Source organism: Podarcis filfolensis (assembly GCF_964270895.1).
Source record: "Podarcis filfolensis genome assembly, chromosome: 10".
Lineage (NCBI taxonomy): Eukaryota > Metazoa > Chordata > Lepidosauria > Squamata > Lacertidae > Podarcis > Podarcis filfolensis.
The window spans coordinates 69220529-69243617 of record NC_139612.1 but is presented as its reverse complement, the minus strand read 5'-3'; the positions used below and the strand labels follow the sequence as shown (position 1 = coordinate 69243617).

Below are 23089 nucleotides of genomic sequence, written 5' to 3'. Positions count from 1 at the left end.
GACAAAAAGATCCGGAGCTGGCAGCGTGGGGCCTTCTAAAGGATCCGGATCACTGAATCCGGATTTCCTTGGTTGCGCCACACGTTTTTGTTGACCGGCAGGAAGCTTTCAACAACCTGATTTCCTCCTTGTGAAGTAAGCCCTACTGCTTTACTCCCTACTGCTTTACTCCCACGTGCTTTACTCCCAGGTAAAGCCTGCAAGAGAGAGGGGCGGCTGCCTTAGGGCAGTTTTGCAAAATCTGAGATTTTTCTCCAAATGCCCCTACCCGCTTAAACCGCGATCCCGTGAATATTTACTCTGACGTAAGGCCCTCACTCTACCCAATGGGCCTTCTTCCCTAGGAAGTGCGCCTAGGACTGCAGTGACTGATATTGTCACCTGAGTGTTCGAGGACACGCTTCTTGTTACAGAACAAAGCCATTCCAGTCTAACCCGTGGGTTGCATTGCTTTGGGTCTTTACGTACGAGTAAACCCAGTGCAATTTGCTGGGACTCGCTTCCTTCTCCTGCCTGCATTTTATCACTTCATATATTGCATTTATATCTCACCTTTTTCTCCCGGGAGCCCAAAGCGGCCCAATTTCTCCCCCTCCCCATTTAATGCCACAACAACTCTGCGAGGTAGGCTGAGGGGCAGTGGCTGGCCCAAAGTTGCCCAGCGAGTGGAGATTCGAACCCAGATCTCTCGGGTTCTACTCTGACACTCCAGGCGTTCCACCGTGCTGGTTCAGCAGGAGATACGACTTTGAGCGTCCGTGAATTTTTAAATCTGAAGGTGTGCTTGAAAATTAAGTGTTTGCTTCCAGGGTTGTGTGTGCAGGATCCGAGCCCTAATCCTCGGGGGTTACGATCCTGCGCGCGTTGGGAGGGCCGTGCAAAGTGATCCAATGCATTTGGACTGCAGAAGGGAGTTCCGCTGGTATTCGCAGGGACCACGAGGCTCATCGAATTCAACCCTCTGCAATGCAGAAATCTCATCCAAAGCGTCTATGGCAGATGGCTACTCAAAGAGCAAAAATTGCCATTAGAAAGCTTTATGTGAAGTACGTTGCTTGCTTTTTAGACGCATGAGTTAGTGAGTTTTTCGGTGCTTCTCTTCGCCGCTCCTTCAACCTCTCCCCCCCTCCACTTTTAAAGAAAACTTATCTGTAAGAGAACAAACTGTTCTTTGCAGACTGCAAAACGACAGCTTTTAGTTTGTTTTCTTAAGGAAAGGAGAAATGGCCTTTGTGAAAAGTGTTAACCGCAGGACAAAATCTAGTAAAAATCAAGGGCAATCTGAACTGTAACTTTGTAAATCACTGTTTGCTGCAATGATGATTAAACAGACATTTTCGGGTGCTAAGATTGGCAGCGGGAGGAACTCTTGCTTCTTCCACCGAACTCAGAAGCTTGGGATCGGATGGTGGAACAAGACAGTGTCTTCTCTGTGGTAGCTCCTGAGTTGTGGAGTTCCTTTCCAACCGAGGTCTGCGTGGCACCTTCATCAGCCAGCTTTCTGCAAGCGCTGAAGGCTCGCTTCTTGTTTCAAACTATTTTTAAATACTGTGTTTTCACTTTCAGTATTGTGTTTTAGTAGCCCGGTATTAGAAACTCGGATATGGAAGCTAAATGGCATTTTAAACCGAGCCTACGGTCGCCAAAGCCAAATGTCTAGGTCATGGGTAGGCAAACTAAGGCCCGGGGGCTGGATCCGGCCCAATCGCCTTCTCAATCCGGCCCGCGGACGGTCCAGGAAGCAGTGTGTTTTTACATGAGTAGAATGTGGCCTTTTATTTAAAATGCATCTCTGGGTTATTTGTGGGGCATAGGAATTAGTTAATTCCCCCCCCCCCAAAAAATATAGTCTGGCCCCCCACAAGGTCTGAGGGACAGTGGACCGGCCCCCTGCTGAAAAAGTTTGCTGACCCCTGGTCTAGGTGCTATTTTTTGAAAAAATTGAGCTTGCTATTTTTATTGCTATTAATTCATTTCATTTCTTTATATTTTAAGGCGGGGGGAATCACCAATCAGAAGCCATGCCTTGGTTTTGAACCAAGATAGTTTTTTACTATCTCGTTGGATAGTAAAATTCATGTGACATTGCTGTTTTAGGAGTTGTTTTTAAAAGTCTGGAACGGATTAATCCGTTTTGCATGACTTTCTATGGGAAAGCGTGCCTTGGTTTTGGAATGCTTTGGTTTTGGAACGGATTTCTGGAATGGATTAAGTTTGAGAACCACGGTACCACTATACATTGTTTCTGTGCTTGAGAAATACAATAAAACTCAGAAAAGACGTTCTTACAGTGGAATGTTATGCATGTTGTCTACTAGCAAGTAAGTCCTATTGAGTTCAATGGGGCTTCTTGTTGTTGTTTAGTCATTTAGTCGTGTCCGACTCTTTGTGACCCCCTGGACCAGACCACGCCAGGCACTCCTGTCTTCCACTGCCTCCCGCAGTTTGGTCAAACTCATGCTGGTAGCTTCCAGAACACTGTCCCACCATCTCGTCCTCTGTCGTCCCCTTCTCCTTGTGCCCTCCATCTTTCCCAACATCAGGGTCTTTTCCAGGGAGACTTCTCTTCTCACGAGGTACCCAAAGTATTAGAGCCTCAGCTTCAGGATCTGTCCTTCCAGTGAGCACTCAGGGCTGATTTCCTTCACAATGGATAGGTTTGATCTTCTTGCAGTCCATGGGACTCTCAAGTGTCTCCTCCAGCACCAGAATTCAAAAGCATCAATTCTTCGGCGATCAGCCTTCTTTATGGTCCATCTCTCACTTCCATACATCACTACTGGGAAAACCATAGCTTTTACTATACGGACCTTTGTTGGCAAGGTGACGTCTCTGCTTTTTAAGATGCTGTCTAGGTTTGCCATCGCCTTTCTCCCAAGGAGCAGGCGTCTTTTAATTTCGTGACTGCTGTCACCATCTGCAGCGATCATGGACCCCAAGAAAGTAAAATCTCTCACTGTCTCCATTTCTTCCCCTTCTATTTGCCAGGAGGTGATGGGCCCAGTGGCCATGATCTTAGGTTTTTTTTTTATGTTGAGCTTCAGACCATATTTTGCGCTCTCCTCTTTCACCCTCATTAAAAGGTTCTTTAATTCCTCCTCACTTTCTGCCATCAAGGTTGTGTCATCTGCATATCTGAGGTTGTTGATATTTCTTCCGGCAATCTTAATTCCAGTGGGGTTTACTCCTAGGTAAATATGCATGGGATCACAGCCTTCTGAGTCTCTGCTGGTGACTGCTAAACCTCTGGTTATGGAAACAGCAGGGCTCTCTCTGTTATTTATTTTCTCTCTCTCCTTCCACCCTGGTCTATTTTAGTGTTTTATAGCTGTTTTAAAGATTACATTCCATTTTTACATTTTTTTTACCGTATACATTGCTCTGAGCATTCTGCATGGGGTTGGAATTCCGGCTCAGAACATTTTCGGAGGGAAAAAAAGAAATGAACAAACCTCGAAACTTGTTAGCCTTATTTTTCTCTTTTAACCGATAACCGAGCTGATTATTTGTGCTGAGTCGTTAGAAATTCAAAATGGGGTGTGTGTTTCAAGCCCATTAAAAGGCTCTTTGCGCTGTTAGCAATGTTGCAAATAAATTGTATACTTTGTTAGATTCAGGTGGTGTGCGCTAAGCTGACTTTTGCAACAGTAATTGAATTCTGTGCAAAGGAAAACTCAAATGTTCTTTTAGCTTCAAAGTATTGTTGTTGTTGTTTTGTTGTTTAGTCGTTTAGTCGTGTCCGACTCTTCGTGACCCCCTGGACCAGAGCACGCCAGGCACTCCTGTCTTCCACTGCCTCCTGCAGTTTGGTCAAACTCATACTGGTAGCTTCGAGAACACTGTCCAACCATCTCGTCCTCTGAATGAATGCAGAAACAAGTGAGACGAAGGAATATATCAAAAAAGTACAGTCAAAATTTGGCTCCCGGATGCCTCAATTTTGGAACGTTTTGGCTCCCGGACACCAAAAACTGGGAAGTAACTGCTCCGGTTTTTGAACGATTTTCGGAAGCCAAACACCTTCCAGGGAGTTTTTTTCTTTTTCCTTCATTGACTTTGCAATCCTCAGTTGTCGAACATTTTGTAAGTCGAGGGGTTTTCCGGAACAGGTTACGTTTGACAACTGAGGTTTGACTGTACAGTGGTACGTACCTTGGTTCTCGAACTTAATCAGTTGACTCCTGAAAGCGTTCGAAAACCAAGGCGCCGCTTCCGATTGGCTGCAGAATCTTCCTGCGCTCAAGCGGAAGTTGCGTCGGATGTTCGGCTTCCGAAAAACGTTCGCAAGCCAGAACACTTACTTCCGGGTTTGCGATGTTCGTGAGCCGATTTGTTCGACAACAGAGCCGTTCGAGAACCAAGGTACCACTGTATGTTGAAAATCATATCAAAAATATAACTAAGTCTAAAAAAGTTATTCTCGGAAGGGTCGTTTAACAAGGATCTGATCAGTTTATTCAAAGTTACTTCTAAAGAGGAAGTGTGGGTGATATTTTCATTATCAATGTCTCTGAATGGAGTGGGCACTGCAAATTTCATACAGTGACCCGTTGCTGAAAACCACAGAAGGAGAGTAGACCCTTGTGCTTGAATCCTGGCCACTGTGAGAACAGGATGATGGACTAGATGGGCCATTGACCCTGATTCAGAGGATCCTTTTGTGTTCTGAGGAGTGATGAATTTTGATTCCAGAATCGCCATGGTCTTGTTTGGTCAATGGAATATTCATTATCATCATCATCACTCGTTCTCTGCAGTTTTTTCACTTCCCCGTCACTGATACTAATTGGCCGGTCTTGATTATAAAAAAGAGGAGCGGCAAATCGTGGAGCTCCCATGGGAATATGCCGGCATGATTACTGTCACCCATCTCTTCCACATTTCAAACACTGTCAGTGTAAATCTGCTTTCATCATCATCATCATCATAATAATAATAATAATAATAATAATTTATTATTTATACCCCGCCCATCTGGCTGGGTTTCCCCAGCCACTCTGGGCGGCTTCCAACAAAATATTAAAATACAGTACAGTGGTACCTAGGGTTAAGTACTTAATTCGTTCTGGAGGTCTGTTCTTAACCTGAAACCGTTCTTAACCTGAAGCACCACTTTAGCTAATGGGGTCTCCCACTGCCGCTGCGCGATTTCTGTTCTCATCCTGAAGCAAAGTTCTTAACTTGAAGCACTATTTCTGGGTTAGCGGAATCTGTAACCTGAAGCGTATGTAACCCGAGGTACCACTGTAATGCATCAGACATTAAAAGCTTCCCTAAACAGGGCTGCCTTCACATGTCTTCTAAAAGTCTGGTAGTTGTTTTTCTCTTTGACATCTGCTGGGAGGGCGTTCCACAGGGCGGGTGCCACCACCGAGAAGGCCCTCTGCCTGGTTCCCTGTAACTTGGCTTCTTGCAGTGAGGGAACCACCAGAAGGCCCTCGGAGCTGGACCTCAGTGTCCGGGCTGGACAATGGGGGTGGAGACGCTCCTTCAGGTATACTGGACCGAGGCCGTTTAGGGCTTTCAAGGTCAGCACCAACACTTTGAATTGTGCTTGGAAACGTACTGGGAGCCAATGCACATCTTTCATGACCAGTGTTATGTGGTCTCAGCGGCTGCTCCCAGTCACCAGTCTAGCTGCCGCATTCTGGATTAATTAAGACTTTGTGGCCCCATTTGGTGCCCTTCAGAGGATGGAAACAGGGCAGCGAGCCAAGTTCTTCTGTTTGTTTCCTTCCTAATGGGCGGAGCGCGACCTGTAAGCAACAGTTCTAATTGGCATCAGGCGATGAAAATTAATTTGTGGAATCATTATAAGCGCAGTGTGTTCGTGGGTGTAATAACATGGCTGGTGAAGTTGTGGTCCTGGGAGATGTAAAACGGAATGGAGGTGCCCCTTGGGTTTTTGGTTGGTTTTTTTTCACATTGAGACATCACTATAGCTCCCTTGGTTACTTCTTTTACATCCTGCTTTTAAATTACACTGAAATGTGTGGACTGCAACTAGCTCCCTGCCTTAAGGACCTCTGGCTTAAGTTGCTGTTGTTGAAACCCAAAATCCACAATATTTTCTGTGCTCCAGCTACGATTTCGAAGACATTGGCACAATGCGAGTCCCCAACACGACACATCCCATAATCCCCTGCCCCTTAATTCTTTTTTTATTTTATTTTTAAATTTTTTAAATTTTAATTTTTTGCACTTTATTATTAATGTTGCAATACATATATGAACTCTTTACATATTGATACATATACATTATATAAATTCACATTTTCACGTTTCATTATGTACCAATGTTTATCCATTTCTTATTTCTTGCCCTGTGCGTGACTTCCTTGTTATAATTTCGTAACTTTATTATTGAGATTGTAATTTTGTATCTTAATAATTAAACATTCAATCTTATATATCTGCTTAGTTTAGCTTAACTTAACTTTGTGAAATCAGTCTATACATATCAATAAATTCTTGTTGGAGCATCTTTTGGGCATGTATTCTTCTACACATTTCCATTCCTGTTTGAGATTTTGATTAGATTGCATTCTTATTGCTGCCGTCATTTTTGCTAATTCAATCATTTCCAAAAAAATATTTTGCCAATCTTTCAGTGTTGGTACTTAATTCTTTTTTTAGTGAGTTTATTTTACTGTTGTTTGGTTGGTGGGTGAAGCTTGGTTTTTGAGGGGAAATGGTTTTTTTGTCTTTTTTTGTATATGTGTGTGTGGGTGTGTAGATAGGTTAATTGTTGTTGTTGTTTAGTCGTTTAGTCATGTCCGACTCTTCGTGACCCCCTGGACCAGAGCACGCCAGGCACTCCTGTCTTCCACTGCCTCCTGCAGTTTGGTCAAACTCATGTTGGTCTCTTCGAGAACACTGTCCAACCATCTCGTCCTCTGTCGTCCCCTTCTTCTTGTGCCCTCCATCTTTCCCAACATCAGGGTCTTTTCCAGGGAGTCTTCTCTTCTCATGAGGTGGCCAAAGTCTTGGAGCCTCAGCTTCAGGATCTGTCCTTCCAGTGAGCACTCAGGGCTGATTTCCTTCAGAATGGAGAGGTTTGATCTTCTTGCAGTCCATGGGACTCTCAAGAGTCTCCTCCAGCACCATAAGGTGAAATATAACTGGTAAAACTCTACAGGATGCGTTGCTAGTATGTGAAAACAGCCCAGATCCAATGATCTCCAGATGGTGGAGATGTCAGGCACCATCCTGGTACCCAGACATCTTCACTTGGTCACAAGTGGCTGATAGCCAGGTGCAAAATGCACCTGGCACCTGACTAATTTCAAACAGTGGTCTGTTAGGATCGTCCTACTCTCGTGTAGGACCCTGGCAGAGACACATGCCCGACTGGCATGTGTCTGTCCCTCCTGGTCTGTTGTTCCGGGGCTTCAAAAGCTTTCTCCAGCCCGAACATCACAGCGACTGATACCAAGAGTATTTTGCAGAGAATCCTGCAGAGTATTTGCAGTTTGCGTAATGGAACTCAGTAGCTCAGTATTTGGGCTAATCTACATGGCCACTGGGCCCATCACCTCCTGGCAAATAGAAGGGGAAGAAATGGAGGCAGTGAGAGATTTTACTTTCTTGGGCTCCATGATCACTGCAGATGGTGACAGCAGTCACGAAATTAAAAGACGCCTGCTTCTTGGGAGAAAAGCAATGACAAACCTAGACAGCATCTTAAAAAGCGGAGACATCACCTTGCCAACAAAGGCCCGTATAGTTCAAGCTATGGTTTTCCCAGTAGTGATGTATGGAAGTGAGAGCTGGACCATAAAGAAGGCTGATCGCCGAAGAATGGATGCTTTTGAATTATGATGCTGGAGGAGACTCTTGAGAGTCCCATGGACTGCAAGAAGATCCAACCTATCCATTCTTAAGGAAATCAGCCCTGAGTGCTCACTGGAAGAACAGATCCTGAAGCTGCGGTTCCAATACTTTGGCCACCTCATGAGAAGAGAAGACTCCCTGGAAGAGACCCTGATGTTGGGAAAGATGGAGGGCACAAGGAGAAGATTGTTGGACAGTGTTCTAGAAGCTACCAGCATGAGTTTGACCAAACTGTGGGAGGCGGTGGAAGACAGGAGTGCCTGGCGTGCTCTGGTCCAGGGGGTCATGAAGAGTCAGACATGACTAAACAACTAAACAACAACAACAACTTTATTTACATATAATACACGCGGAGCATTCTGACTTATCTCCTTCCTCTTTCTCATCAAAGAAACAAAGGACAATCGTCCTACATTCTGGAACACAGTAACACAAACATCCTGACTCCATCACTTCCCACACTGTGGAACGAAAACATACACCGTCATGTGATAGACGACAATCCCATGACTGCAAACACGGAGCGAGGATCCTAACATGGTCTACCCTGACTGCTGGTGGCTCTCGAGAGTTTCCAGCAGAAGTCTCCCTTCCACCCTACTGGGAGATGTCAGCAATTGAAGCTGGGAACCTTCTGCAAGCCAGGCACGTGCTTCGAGCTATGGGCACTGAGGAACTCTGAGGCTACCAAGTGGGGAAGGGCCATGGCTCAGGGCCAGAACATCTGATTTGCATGCAGAACGTTCCAGGTTCAATTCCCAGAATCTCCAGGTAGGGCTGGGGGTGGGGCAGCCCTGTTTGAAATCCTGGAGTGATCTTACCAGTTAATGTAGACCAGGCACCCCCAACCTGCGACCCTCCAGAAGTTTTGGCCTACAACTCCCATGATCCCTAGCTAGCAGGACCAGTGGTCAGGGATAATGGGAATTGTAGTTCAAAACATCTGGAGGGCCGAAGGATGGGGATGCCTGACGTAGACAATATTGATTGATGGACCCTGTTTCTTTGACATTGTCTAAAACAGGTTCTGGCACGGGGCTCTTTGTGTTTTTCCCCCACAGCAGTAAAAGACCTTGCCAGTTCCTTACTGTTGTGTGGCATCTACTTAACTGCTGCTAGGAAGGTTTCTTGAAACTGATTTTCTGCGAAATCAGATAACTCTGTGGCAAGCACGTGCTCCCTAACCGAAGTCCCTTCTAATCTGAAGCCGTCGGATAATATCAAGAGATACCGGCGGATGCTGATCTACTATATTATTGCTGTTACAGTCGTACCTTGGAAGTCGAATGGAATCCATTCTGGAAGCCCGTTCGATTTCCAAAATGTTCGGAAACAAAATCACAGCTTCTGATTGGGTGCAGGAAGCTCCTCCAGCCAATCAGAAGCTGCGGAAGCTCCACCGGACGTTCAGGTTCCAAAAGAATGTTTGCAAACCAGAACAATCACTTCCGGGTTTGCATCGTTCGGTAGCCAAAATGTCATGAGTTCCAGGGTGTTCGAGAACCAAGGTACGACTGTATTATTATTTATTAGATTTATACCCATAGATCTTCGGTAAAAATACCATAAGGGCCTAGTCCCCAATAATATACATATTTCTTAAAGGTAAAGGGGACCCCTGACTATTAGGTCCAGTCGTGGCCGACTCTGGGGTTGCGGCGCTCATCACGCTTTATTGGCCAAGGGAGCCGGCGTACAGCTTCCAAGTCATGTGGCCAGCATGACTAAGCCGCTTCTGGCAAACCAGAGCAGCGCACGGAAACACCATTTACCTTCCCACCAGAGCGGTACCTATTTACCTACTTGCACTTTAATGTGCTTTCAAACTGCTAGGTTGCCAGGAGCAGGGACCGAGCAACGGGAGCTCACCCCATCGCGGGGATTCGAACCGCCGACCTTCTGATCGGCAAGCCCTAGGCTCTGTGGTTTAACCCACAGCACCACCCGCGTCCCAACATATTTCTTTACTTACTATTAAATTTCATAGAATTATTGTAGAGTTGGAAGGGACCCCGTGGGTCATCTATTCCAACCCCTTGCAACATAAGAATCTCAACTAAAGCATCCATGACAGAGGGCCGTCCAACCTCTGCTTAAAAACCTCCAAGGAAGGAGCGTCTGCCGTCTTCCGAGGGAGTCCGTTCTACTGTCAAACAGCACTTACCGTCAGAAAGTTCTTCCTGATGTTGAGTCGGAATCTCCTTTCTTGTAACCTGAAGCCATGGGTTCGAGTCTTCCCCTCTGGAGCAGAAGAAAACGAGCTTGCTCCATTGAGATATCTGAAGATGGTTATCTCCCTCTTCTGCAGGCTAAACATACCCAGCTCTCTCAACCATTTTTCATCTAAGGAGGTAAAGGTAGCATGTCCAGGTCCTTTATTCCTCACGACGACCCTGTGAGGTTGGTCAGGCTGGGAGGCAGTGTCGGACCCAAGGGCACTCAGCGTGCTTAACGGCCAAGTGGGGATTTGAACCCTGATCTCTCAGGTCTTTCACTCTAACCACAACACCTCATTGACTCACAATGGAGGCATTGAAGATAAGTGTAGTTTTGCACATGCCTTTTATAGCTTAACCCACAGGTTCATGAAAGTTTGCCTCTCCGGCAGCTTGGTATGTTTGCAGAATTATACCGACAGAGCAAAATGGGCAGCATCTAAAACATTAGATGCTTTATAACTGCATACATATCAATCAATCAGTCAATCTTTATTACGGTCCAGAGACCCAACAAATTGTTACAAAGCAATGCACAATTCAGACAGCCTACCTCCAGGTTAAACAAGCATACGATACACTATACGCTATACGATAACTTTATTGTCATTGTCCCATACAGAACAATGAAATTGAAAACATTCAACAAAACAAAACAAAAACATTCAAAAACCCCTAAAAACTCTGAAACCCCATTTTAAAATACAATGTACTATAGAGACTCCTTATGCTGCGTTTAGAACCAGAATTGCATTTGTGTAGAAGCTGTTTCTCAGGCGGCTAGTACTGGTCTTTATAACTCGATACCTTCTTCCAGAAGGCAGAAGCTGAAAGAGATCATTTCCGGGGTGCGCGCTATCCTGCGCTATCTCTGCAGCTTTCTTATGGCACCTGACAGCATAGATTTGATCCAGGGTGAGAAGAGTGCACCCAATTATTCTCTCCGCAGTCTTTACAACCCTGGACAGCATTGTTTTTTCCCTGACCGTGCAGCTCCCAAACCACACACGCAGACCATAAGTTAATACACTCTCCACAGTGCAATGGCAAAATGCCATCAACAGGTCCTTTGAGAGATTGTTTTTCCGCAGGATTCTCAGAAAATACAACCTCTGCTGTGCTCTCTTCATCAGGTCTTTGCCGGTTTCTCCCCAGGTTAGGTCATCTCTCAACTCCATTCCCAGAAATCGAAACACCAAGACCTGTTCCATGCACTTCCACTCAATAATAAGTGGGTGAATATTCAATTTACATTTCCTAAAGTCCACAGTAATCTCTTCTTTTTCTTTAAGTTAAGGAGTAAGTTGTTTTGCTGCACCAACTGCTCAACTTCCTTCCTATAGACCGCTTCCCCCTCTCCAGCCGTGATTAAACCAACCACCGTTGTATCATCTGCAAACTTAATAATCTCATTACTGGGGTATTTTTTTCAGACTTAAAAGATAGGGATCATTGGTCCTTGCAACCACCGATAAAAACTTCACCACTGCTAATGTTCTGGCGTTTGTCCGCTCTTCCAATAGGAAGCTGACATAGCGAGCCTCTGATTTTCCCGGGAAAGGTATCAGCAAGGGTAATATCAGTTCAGCCCTGGCTTGCTCGTATTTCGCACAGTGCAGCAAAATATGTTTTATAGAATCGATGTCTTGAGCACACGAGCAAAGTCTGTCCTGGCAAGGAACTCCTCTCAACCTGCCATCCGACACTGCAGAAGGAAAGACGTTTAGTCTGGCTTTGGTGAAAAACCTTCGATAATTTGGAACTGCCAGGTTTTTAATGTAAGGTGTTAACTTAAAGACATGCCCATATTGTACTCCTACTGCCAGCGGACTACAGGCTGCGTGTGATCGAGATCGCAAGTCACTGTGTGCATTATCCCATAATCTTTGCTTTAATGTCTTTAGGGCGCCTTCATAACCCAGGTAATATAGTTGGGGGACGACGACAGACCAATACAGGTGGCTTTTCTAGCCATGGTTTTCTGCCATTTGCGGACAAACTCCTCATTGGTCTAGTGTTGGTACAAACCCTTCCCTGGATCAAACACTGAAATCCTGAGCCAATGTTTTAGGGCAGCCCACCATGCTTTAGTTGAAATTGGGCATTCGCCAGCTTCTAACAGAAGTATGGAGTTGGGGACACAATTGGGTACCTGCAGCAGAGATCGTAGAAATTTTGCCTGAAAGCCATCTAGCTTACGCAGGTCCCCATTACGCCAGACATTTGCAGCGTACAGGAGTTGGGAAATTGATATATATATATATATATATATATATATATATATATATTTGCAAAGTAAGGAGCTACTAGTAAGCTTTGAATTTAAGGTTGAAAATCCTGAGATGGTTGCTTTAAAAAGCACAATTAATATGCTTCTGTCTCTGGAACGTAGCTTGTGTGGCTGCTGGAACAGAATAGTTTCACTTTTATTTCTGTTTAAATCAGTTTCGCTTTTCACTGAAATCAACGGCTGCCCTACAGAAGCACCAAACACATTTCCTTCTCATTTGTTAACACTGAATGTTTATTTGGTTGTGGTTTTTCTTTTGTGTAAAACCTGAATACAGTGTGCCGCTTTCAATTTAGCCCTCTGACAATGCTCGTGGCACATAGCTGTCAACTTTTCCCTTTTCTTGCGAGGAATCCTATTCGGAATAAGGGGATTTCCCTTAAAAAAAGGGAAAGAACAGCTATGTCGTGGCATTTCACACTGGTTTTTCTCTCCTTCCTTTCAAATCTGCAAAGGGCAGATTGATCAATTGATAATCGCAAAGCATATTAACTGATCATCATTTTGGAATTAAAATTAATTTGACATGGTTTTTTGCCTCCAGTTTTTAAGCTCCAGTTTTTTTCCCTCCCTGATAATGCACTTGTGGTTTTAAAGAGTCGGGCGAGGAGAAAGGTTGCTAAGTTTGCTGATGATACTAAAATATAAACACAAAATTAATAATGTGTGCAGATAGTGTTGGCAACTGGCCTGCTATCAGGGCACTCAGTATTTTAATGCTGGCTCTAAATGTGTTTTTTTGTATTTTTAAACTGTTGCTTTTTACTAATGTGTTGGTGTTTTAAAATGATGCTTTTAAAATACTGCAAGCCGCCTTGAATCCCAATTTTGGGAGAAAGGTGGGATAGAAAAACATTAAATGAATGAATAAATCAATTTCTGTACTTTTCATGTGGAACATGCTAATGGTTTGTTTAAGGATTTTGCAGATTCATGAAGGATTGTCCTATATGCATTAAAATGGCCAAAAAAATCCGATGTCAAAAGCCAGTTGACCTCATTTGCCACACCTTCAAAACGTATATATTTGTAAAATCAGCAGTTTACAAAGCATGTATTGCAAAGTAAAATTACATATTACTGAAATGCACGTCAGATTTAGATGTCTGGGCAGGTTTGCCTGAGCATAAAACTTGCCAAAAGCAGTATAGTGAAGTTGAATACCCTAATATCAAGTGGCAGGGAGTTCCAAAGTTCAGGCACTACCACACTGAAGGAGCGATTCCTTGCAAGTGTGGAACAGACATTGTGTGGTGCTTTCATTTCCTGCTTTTTGTTACCCTTTTGCTCTCTCGAGAAATCCTGCAGTAGAGTCCTTCCTGGACAATAGCGCCTTTGACTTGAACTTTTCTTTTTTGAAATGCTTCCCCACTTCCTGCTTGCAGAAAATTAGTATATCGGAGAACTGGGTCTGTGAAGATATTAACTCCCAGTGTGCAGATCTGCAAACAAGGGCTTTCTGTTTTTTCCAAACTGAAGTCTAAATTTATAACACCCCGGAAGCAGGGCTGTGTGATAAATTAATATACCGGTGAACAAAAGGTGGAGATTTAACAGCTTCCCAGGGGGTAGCTCAGCTGAACATACTTTGCCGATAATTTGCAGGCACGTGTTTCCAACTTTGTGCTCTCCCGATAAGAAATAAATGATGATAAACCCTCCCACAAACCAGCAAGCTATTTCGGATTCACCGGTACCCTCCCACTTAGAGCTCAGCTAATTATGCAGAGCCTGCTAACGACCCAGGAGGAACCTCCCACGGCTAGATAATCAGAGAGGGAAGGTAAACAAAGAACTGGAAAGCTCTTCTTTCTTCCCCCACCAGTGGAAAAAAAAGAGGGGGAAGAGTTTTTGTTTTTATATCCTGGTGGCGTTTATGTGGTTAAAGGTAAAGGGACCCCTGACCTTTAGGTCCAATCGTGGCCGACTCTGGGGTTGCGGCGCTCATCTCGCTTTATTGGCTGAGGGAGCCGGCGTACAGCTTCCGGGTCGTGTGGCCAGCGTGACTAAGCCGCTTCTGGCGAACCAGAGCAGCGCACGGAAACGCCGTTTACCTTCCCTCTGGAGTGGTACCTATTTATCTACTTGCACTTTGACGTGCTTTTGAACTGCTAGGTTGGCAGGAGCAGGGACCGAGCAACGGGAGCTCACCCCGTCACGGGGATTTGAACTGCCAACCTTCTGATCGGCAAGTCTTAGGCTCTGTGGTTTAACACACAGCGCCACCTGCGTCCCTGTTTATGTGGTTGGTTCCACCTGAATAGCTTTCCTCCGTATTAAAAAGGAAGGGTGCATTTTTAATTTAAAGAAGACAATCTTTTTGCTTGCTTGCACTCCCTCCCTCCCACCCAGAGATTGGTGGGATGAGGACATTTGGGGACCCCCTCCCTTCTGTTGGGGTGGGTGATGGAGGGGAGAAGATTTAGCTGGCTGCCTTATGCTGAAATGGGAGGTTGGGTACTGTGTGCGAATGATGGGGAGGGCGTTTTTCAGTAAGCAGCGCAAGCAAATGCGTGTCTACTCACAAGCACGCCCTACTGAATTCAATGGGCGTTACTCTTAGGATAGTAGAAGTTTAGTTTTTGTTTTTTGAACAATGGACAATTCAACTCTTTATTGATATGTGTGCAAAGTAACTGAGAGAATAAACACACCTTCTCCTATACATTTCTGTCTCCATGTGGCCCCAAACAAGTTTAACCTTTTGGGGTGGAAAATAAGAACTTACATCCGAGTCATACATTCTGGCTGTCCTTCAGGCCCTTTTGATCAATGAGATAATACTCACACTTGACAATATTATGAATTTAGTTTCTAACCCTTGAGATACCATACAAGTAAATTTGTGCAGTTATATAAATGGATGCAAAATACGTTCAGATATCTTGAAAGGGAAACATTCCTATTTAATATGAAGTTGAGATAAATTATGGCCAAGAAGTACAAATCACGAAGTACAAACCAGTTCATGTTACAATGATTACTCAAAAATAATGCCTTCAGAATCTGATTTAACTTGAGTTTTGGGGTAATAGTAAAATAAACTGGGTAAAAGTTAGAATTATAGGGGCGAGTAGGAGTTTAGTTGAACTCAGTGGGGCTTATGCGTGCAGAGGCAACTTGGCTAGTAAATCACTTAAACTTCTCATAAATTAGTTGAAAGTGTATTAAATAGTATACTATATGGAAGCTTATTTAATTTTACTAAATCTACCACTTCTGCCACCTCCTGGAAACCTGGCAAGGCCCTTTGCCCCCCACCGCAGATAGATATTGTGATATATCGAGAGATCCAGCTGGTGATATATTGTGATGTTGCAAGCCAGATATTGCACAACCCTATCAGGAAGGGACTGTACTGTGTATAATTTTCCTGAACATGCAGCTGTTCTTCCAAGGGGGAAGATTATGAAATTATTCCCTCGTTCGTCATTGCCACCAGCAGCCATGGTCCTTGGCATTGCCTCTCCCTGTGACTCACAACTTTTTATAGGGTTCTTCCTATGCTTTGCTTTGTTAATAATGCTTTTAAGAGCCAGGGTGCGCTCCTACCGGTGGCCGCACCTCGGGGCGTGGGGCTCTCTGGTCCTTTAGCAACCCCACACTTTGACCCTCCAGATGCTCACAGCCCCCAAAGGCAGCCCCATCTGCCCCAGTTTTGTTATGCTGGCACCACATCACCACGGCTACCTTAAATCTGTTGGGCAGGATTCGACCAAGTGCTGCTAGTAGCACAAGGGCTTCTGGCTGGGCAGAGGAACTCCCCACCACAAGATACCCCCCACAAAGCTGTTATGGGGTGCTCCCAAACCTCTGGAAGAGTTTGGGGAAGGGCAGAAGGGTGTGTAAGGAAAGGGAGGGGAGTTTTGTTGCACAAGTAGTACGATAGTGTCGGAGACAACCTGTAGCAACTCAGGAACTTGGCCCCGGGATGTAAAAATATATATATATAACCCCGTTGTCCTTAGGTTTCTGCCCCAGATTCCTAATTGCCTAAGGGCCTTGGTCTTCTCGCAGTCTTAAAATTGCCAGCAAAAACCATTATTATATTTATTACCATGTTTCTTTTCATCCTGCCTTTTCACTAGACTCAAGGCAGCTTTTGCAAAAAAAAATATTGCACACAAAGTAAAGGTAAAAGGTGCAGCGGGTGCAGAATGCCCCGGCGAGGCTCCTTACGGGCTCCTTGCCATGGGATCACATTCATCCAGGGCTTTACCAACGGCACTGGCTCCCAGTGGAGTACAGGATCAGGTTTAAGGTGCTGGTTTTAACCTTTAAAGCCCTATACGGCCTAGGACCCTTGTACCTATGGGACCGCCTCTCCTGGTATGCCCTGCGGAGGACCTTACGGTCCACAAATGACAACATTTTCGAGGTCACAAGGTGGTTATATTGGTCTCAACTAGGGGCAGGGCCTTTTCAGTACTGGCCCCGACTTGGTGGAACACTCTGTCCCAAGAGACTAGGGCCCTGTGGGACTTGACATCTTTCCGCAGGGCATGCAAGACAGAGCTGTTCCACCTGGCCTTTGGTTTGGACTCAGTCTGACCCTTATGTTGCCCTCCCCTTATGATCTATGGGCTACTTTTAAAATGAGGCTGCATTTTAAATTGCATTTTAACCTGTATTTTAAATTGCTCCCCCCATTATGTTCTAACTGTAATTTTTACTGTTGTTAGCCGCCCTGAGCCGGGCTCTGGCCAGGGAGGGCAGGGTATAAATAAAATTTATTATTACTATATTATTAAAGGTACCCCTGACTGTTAGGTCCAGTCACGGACGACGCTGGGGTTGTGGCGCTCATCTTGCTTTACTGGCCGAGGGAGCCGGCGTACAGCTTCCGGGTCATGTGGCCAGCATGACTAAGCCGCTTCTGGCAAACCAGAGCAGCGCACGGAAACGCCGTTTACCTTCCCGCTGGAGCGGTGCCTATTTATCTACTTGCACTTTGATGTGCTTTTGAACTGCTAGGTGGGCAGGAGCTGGGACCGAGCAATGGGAGCTCACGCCGTCGCGGGGATTCGAACCGCCGACCTTCTGATCGGCAAGCCCTAGGCTCTGTGGTTTACACCGCAGCGCCACCCGCAGACAAAATATAGAAGGCTAAAAACATGCAACATGTAACAGTTAAAAAGCAATAAAGCTGTAATAGAATTAAAGCCATGGAAAATCAAATCTATTAGGATTGCCTAATAGCTCAGTTGGTAAAGCTTGAGGCTTGTGATCTCAGGGTTGTGGGTTCGAACCCCACGTTGGGCAAAATATTTCTGCATTTCAGGGGGTTGGACTAGAAGACCCTTGTGGTCCCTTCCAGCTCTACGATACCCTCTGTGAAGATACAGATAGTAAAAACCGCATAGTGCTATTTTAAAAGCCTCTTGGTGGCCTGTGTCTAAATGGCCTAGATGGGGAGTTCAGGATCCAGCTGGTTAGCTGGATCTAGGATCCCCGCCCCCCATTCCTGACTCAAGGTAACATGGTAAATTCTTAGACGGAATATATTTTTAGATCTAAAAGGATCCTGCGATTCTGTAGGATCACAGACTGCGCTATTAGGCACACAGTCCTCTGTTCTGAGAATCTGAAGTTTGTAGTCCTCAATGCTGGTGAAAATTAGGCTTCCAGTGCATAGGCTGTGTCTGTAGCAATAGCAGAAGTCAAAGAAGGGCTAAATAAGCAGCCCACTAGTGATCTGCATTTCTCTTTTTCTTTCCTCGTGTGTTGCCAAACCAGAATCAGTTGTGCAAAATGGCAGACTAAGTTACTGGGCGTGTAAGGGGAGGAAATCATGCATCAGTTTGCAGCATTTATGCAGGCTGTAGAATTTCCTGGTAATGCCTCTTTGAGAAGTTTGCTTCCTCTTTTCAAAGCTCTGCGTACACGCGGCCGGTCTTAAGATCTGTCACCGCATGGGCGAAAAAACCGGGTGGATCTGATTCATTACCCTCTGTCTTAATGCAGGGCGAACTTTTCTCCAAACAAAAGAGCAGCTTTGCCAAGGCAGAACCTGCGTTTTACTCCTGCTCTGATCCGAAACAAAGGTAAAACTTAATGTTTGCTGAACTCCCAGCAATCTCTTTCCCCATTCCACGTGGCTCCTCTCTAGAGGAAACCTTTTGACGTCCATCGCCCTTTTAGTTTCAGTTTGTGTTTGGTGCTGGGACTTTGATCGTTGCTGCAGCGCGGAGGATTCATCCGGATTGAGAACAGCCCTTTGCTTAGCTCTCCAGCAGTGCCGGATTTATGTATAAGCTAAACAAGCTATAGGTTAGGGCCCAGAGTGGAACCCCTTCCCAAATTTCACTGTTAATATACTACTTCCTAATTGCATTTCAGTTCAACAATTACTTTGATAAAATACATATACAGTGGTACCTCGGGTTACATGCGCTTCAGGTTACAGACTCCGCTAACCCAGAAATAATACCTCGGGTTAAGAACTTTCCTTCAGGATGAGAACAGAAATCATGCAGCAGTGGTGCAGCAGCAGCGGGAAACCCCATTAGCTAAAGTGGTGCTTCAGGTTAAGAACAGTTTCAAGTTAAGAACGGACCTCCGGAACGAATTAAGTTCTTAACCAGAGGTACCACTGTACATATTTTGTTACGTGCAAATGGCTTTAGATACCTATTAGGTCCATAAATTACCATATAGCATAAAAGGTAAAGGGACTCCTGGCCATTAGGTCCAGTCGTGACCGGCTCTGGGGTGGCGGCGCTCATCTCGCTTTATTGGCCGAGGGAGCCGGCATACAGCTTCCAGGTCATGTGGCCAACAGGACTAAGCCGCTTCTGGCGAACCAGAGCAGCGCACGGAAACGCTGTTTACCTTCCCGCTGGAGCAGTACCTATTTATCTACTTGCACTTTGACATGCTTTCGCACAGCTAGGTTGGCAGGAGCTGGGACCGAGCAACGGGCGCTCACCCCGTCGCGGGGATTCGAACCGCCGACCTTCTGATCGGCAAGTCCTAGGCTCTGTGGTTTAACCCACAGCGCCACCCGCGTCCCACCATATAGCATATTCAACACAAAAAACAGTGACAGTTTGTTGTTGACAAAGGACAGCTGGACATATAAAGGGCCCCATTACCTTCAGTAGCTTAGGGCGTCATCAAACCCAAATCCAGCCATGCTCTCCAGATTTGTGTTTTTTGTGGTGTTGGCACTCACCAGACAAGCGCAGACGCTGTCCGTGCCCAGCGAACAGAGGAAGCAACCAAATCTCTGAAAAAGCAATCCTCTCTGGAAGCGAGATTAGATGTGGCTTTGCCAAGTTCTTTTGGACTACAACTCCCATCAGCCCCAGCGAGCACAGCTCGTCCAGAACATATGGAGGGCTGGCTGAGGTTGATGGGAACTGTAGTCCCAAGGGCACCCAAGGCTGGTGCGCCAGAAGAAACATTTGAACAATTCAGTGCAGTTTCATATAGTATCAAGATCAGAAAAGAAAACGGCTGGTGTGTGTTGATAAGGAGAGTTTGTTCCTTATCGATTAAAATAATAATAATTTATTATTTATACCCCTCTCATCGGGCTGGGTTTCCCCAGCCACACTGAGCAGCTTCCAGCAGAATATTAAAATACAATGATTCATCCAGGATTAAAAGCTTCCCTAAACAGGGCTGCCTTCAGGTGTCTTCTAACAGTCCAATAATTGTTTATTTCTTTGGCATCTGGTGGGAGGGTGTTCCACAGGACAGGTGCCACCACGAAGAAGGCCCTCTGCCTGGTTCCCTGTAACTTGGTTACTCGCAGTGAGGGAACCGCCAGAAGGCCTTTGGAGCTGGACCTCAGTGTCTGGGCTGAACGATGGGGGTGGAGACGCTCTTTCAGGTATACAGGGCTTTCAAGGTCAGCACCAACACTTTGAATTGTGCTCGGAAACGTCCTGGGAGCCAATGTAGGTCTTTCATGCCACATTCTGGATTAGTTGCAGTTTCCGGGTCACCTTCAAAGGTAGCCCCACGTAGAGCGCATTGCAGTAGTCCAAGCGGGAGATAACCAGAGCATGCAGCACTCTGGCCAGACAGTCTGCAGGCAGGGAGGGTCTCATCCTGCGTACCAGATGGAGCTGGTAGACAGCTGCCCTGGACACAGAATTGACCTGTGCCTCCATGGACAGCTGTGAGTCCAAAATGACTCCCAGGTTGCGCACCTGGTCCTGATTTATTCTTTAATCTTTCTGATAGACCGTCTAATTCAGCATATTCTGCCAACTTTTGGATCCAGTCTTGTATAGAGGGGATTTCTTTACTCCTCTATTTTGCCGTGATCAGAACTCTTGCTGCTGCCGTCGCATATAAAAAAATACCCTTCCTCTTTTGCGGAATATCCAAATCTGTTATTCCCAGGAGGTAGGCCTCTGGTTTTTTATTGAAAGAGATCTCTTTCAATAAAAAACCAGATCTGGTCAGAATAAATCAAAACAGGAATTTGTTTCAAAATGGGAGGTTTTCAAAGAATATTTGAAAAATAAATACAGTAGTTTAAATTCTGTCGCAGCATTCGAGGAACTTCAGCAATAGTTGCAAGGTAGCTATAAGAAATTAGATATATTAAGAAAAAGTTTAATTATGATAAAAGTGTGTATTGGCAATAAGTAATATGAAATCGAAATATGGAATAGACAGGAGGTTGGGTCTTTAGTGTTAAGACCAATATATGTTTTATTGTTTGTTAAGAAAATTATGTGTCTATGGTTATTCCTGTGTGTAATTTGGTATTTGTGTGTTGTTGTTTTTTCTTGCTGTATCAATAAAGAAAGAGATCTTTAGCATTTCTTTGCAGTTCTGCATGGATTTAGCATTTTTTTTGCAGTTCTGCATGGATTTAGAATTTTTTGGCAGTTCTGCATGGATACTCTCCCCAAACACCTGCATTTTCCTACATATCCACCAGATATGGTAGAAAGTTACTGAGTTATCTCCGCATCTCCAACAATTACTTGACACATTTTTATACACACACACAAAAATGAGGCCTTGAATCATAATATTTTTATTATTTCTTTCCTGAAGAGGGGAGGAGCCTGGCTTCCTTTAGGCCCCTCCTTCCCAGGAAACGCCTCTGCGCCTGACTGGCTGATTCGTGGATCAATCACCCCGTCAATCAATTGGACCTGTGGGTTGCTTTCTGCCGCCTGAGGCGACGCAAAACGCCTCACAGCCAAGCTGGCCCAGAGGAGGCTCTAAGTCTCTTCGCAGGCCCTCCTCACCCTCAGCCTGGCCATTACGGGCAGGGCTACTCGTGAGCAAGTCTTCCCCCATTGGGGTTGCGAACAGGGGGAGAGGAATTGCCGCCCCATAAGTCTGGGGGGCCGAAGGTTCTTGCAGGTGGGCCCCTCGCGCCCAACCGAGAAGATTTTTTTTAAAATATATTTTTATTAGTTTTTTTTAATAAGATATTTATTAGAATTTTCCATTTTATACAAACAAAGAAAAAATTAAAAAGAAAAAATAATAAAAACACATAAAGTTCATAACTTATTTTTCAATAACATATTTCCCTGACCTCCTCATGCCTCCCCTTCTTGTATTCCAGTTCAGATTGTTTATCCAGCAAATCCTTATCTCATAGCATTACAGTTAGAAAACCCCTTATTTTCTATCCATCTTCTTAAATTATTGTAGCTTAAACTTTTACTTATATACAAAGAAAAAAGGACCATTTTTTCATATTCTTTTGTACCATTACAGCTAGAAACCACTTAATTTCAATCCAACATCACTCAACATTCATTAATATTGCAGTGTTTTTGTAAGTAGTCCTTGAATTTCTTCCAATCTTCTTCCGCCGTCTCTTCTCCCTGGTCTCGGATTCTGCCAGTCATTTCTGCCAATCCCATAAAGTCAATCAACTTCGTCTGCCATTCTTCCAGAGTGGGTAGATCTTGCATCTTCCAATACTTTGCGATGAGTATTCTTGCTGCTGTTGTAGCATTTTATTTTATTTTTTAATTAGTTTTTTTAAAAAACATATCATTTCCAACAGTAATTAAACAGACTTTTACATCTTGTTCAAATTTTTGACTTCCATCAATCCCGTCTGGAAATTTTCCAATCTAATCTCTCAGTATGCATGTCTTATCTCTTCCCTATTACATTTCAAACTCATAACCAATATCTCTACCTTCACAGAACTCTAGCCCAATGGTTGCCATCAATTTGATTTGAATTAATTTTATAATGGAATTATTTTAGAATGCTGTATTATTTTATCGTTGTTAGCTGCCCTGAGCCCGGCTTTGGCTGGGGAGGGCGGGATATAAATAATTTTTTTTAATATTATTATTATTATTATTATTATTATTATTATTATTATTATCTTTTTCTACTTTGTAACACTTCATATATTTCTCCTTACAAAACTTATTGTAGTCCTACTAGCATAATTTGTTGATTACAACTGCTCTTCAAATAATTCATATACTTCTTCCAATCTTCTGCAAATCTCTGGTCCCGCAGGTTTCGAATCCTTCCTGTCATTTTGTCCAATTCTGCGTAGTCCATTAATTTCATCCGCCATTTTTCTTTCGTCGGAATTTCTTCTTCTTTCCATTTCTGGGCTAACAATACTCTTGCCGCAGTTGTTGTATATAAAAACAATTTAACATCTTGCCTATTAATGTCCTGACCTATAATACCAAGTAAAATGTTTCTGGTTTTTAAAAAAATGTATATTTCGACATCTTTTTCATCTCATTATAGATCATTTCCCAGAAGGTCTACCGTAGATACAACATAAATG

At 44.4% G+C, this 23089-nt stretch overlaps 1 protein-coding gene across 4 annotated transcripts in view; it reads left to right on the top strand.

Annotated features, from left to right (window-relative positions):
• TASOR2 (transcription activation suppressor family member 2) overlaps positions 1-23089 on the top strand; it is a 61226-nt gene that overhangs the window by 1636 nt on the left and 36501 nt on the right. The window contains exons 2-3 of one of the 4 annotated variants that reach the window (XM_083572456.1): positions 11205-11280; positions 18304-18383. The exons of 1 other annotated variant lie outside the window; for it this stretch is intronic. The gene's annotated coding sequence lies outside the window, so the exon portion shown is untranslated. Of the gene's footprint in view, positions 1-11204; positions 11281-18303; positions 18384-21654; positions 21676-23089 lie in introns of those variants that run through there. 2 more of the 4 variants (XM_083572455.1, XM_083572460.1) reach the window with 2 other exon arrangements.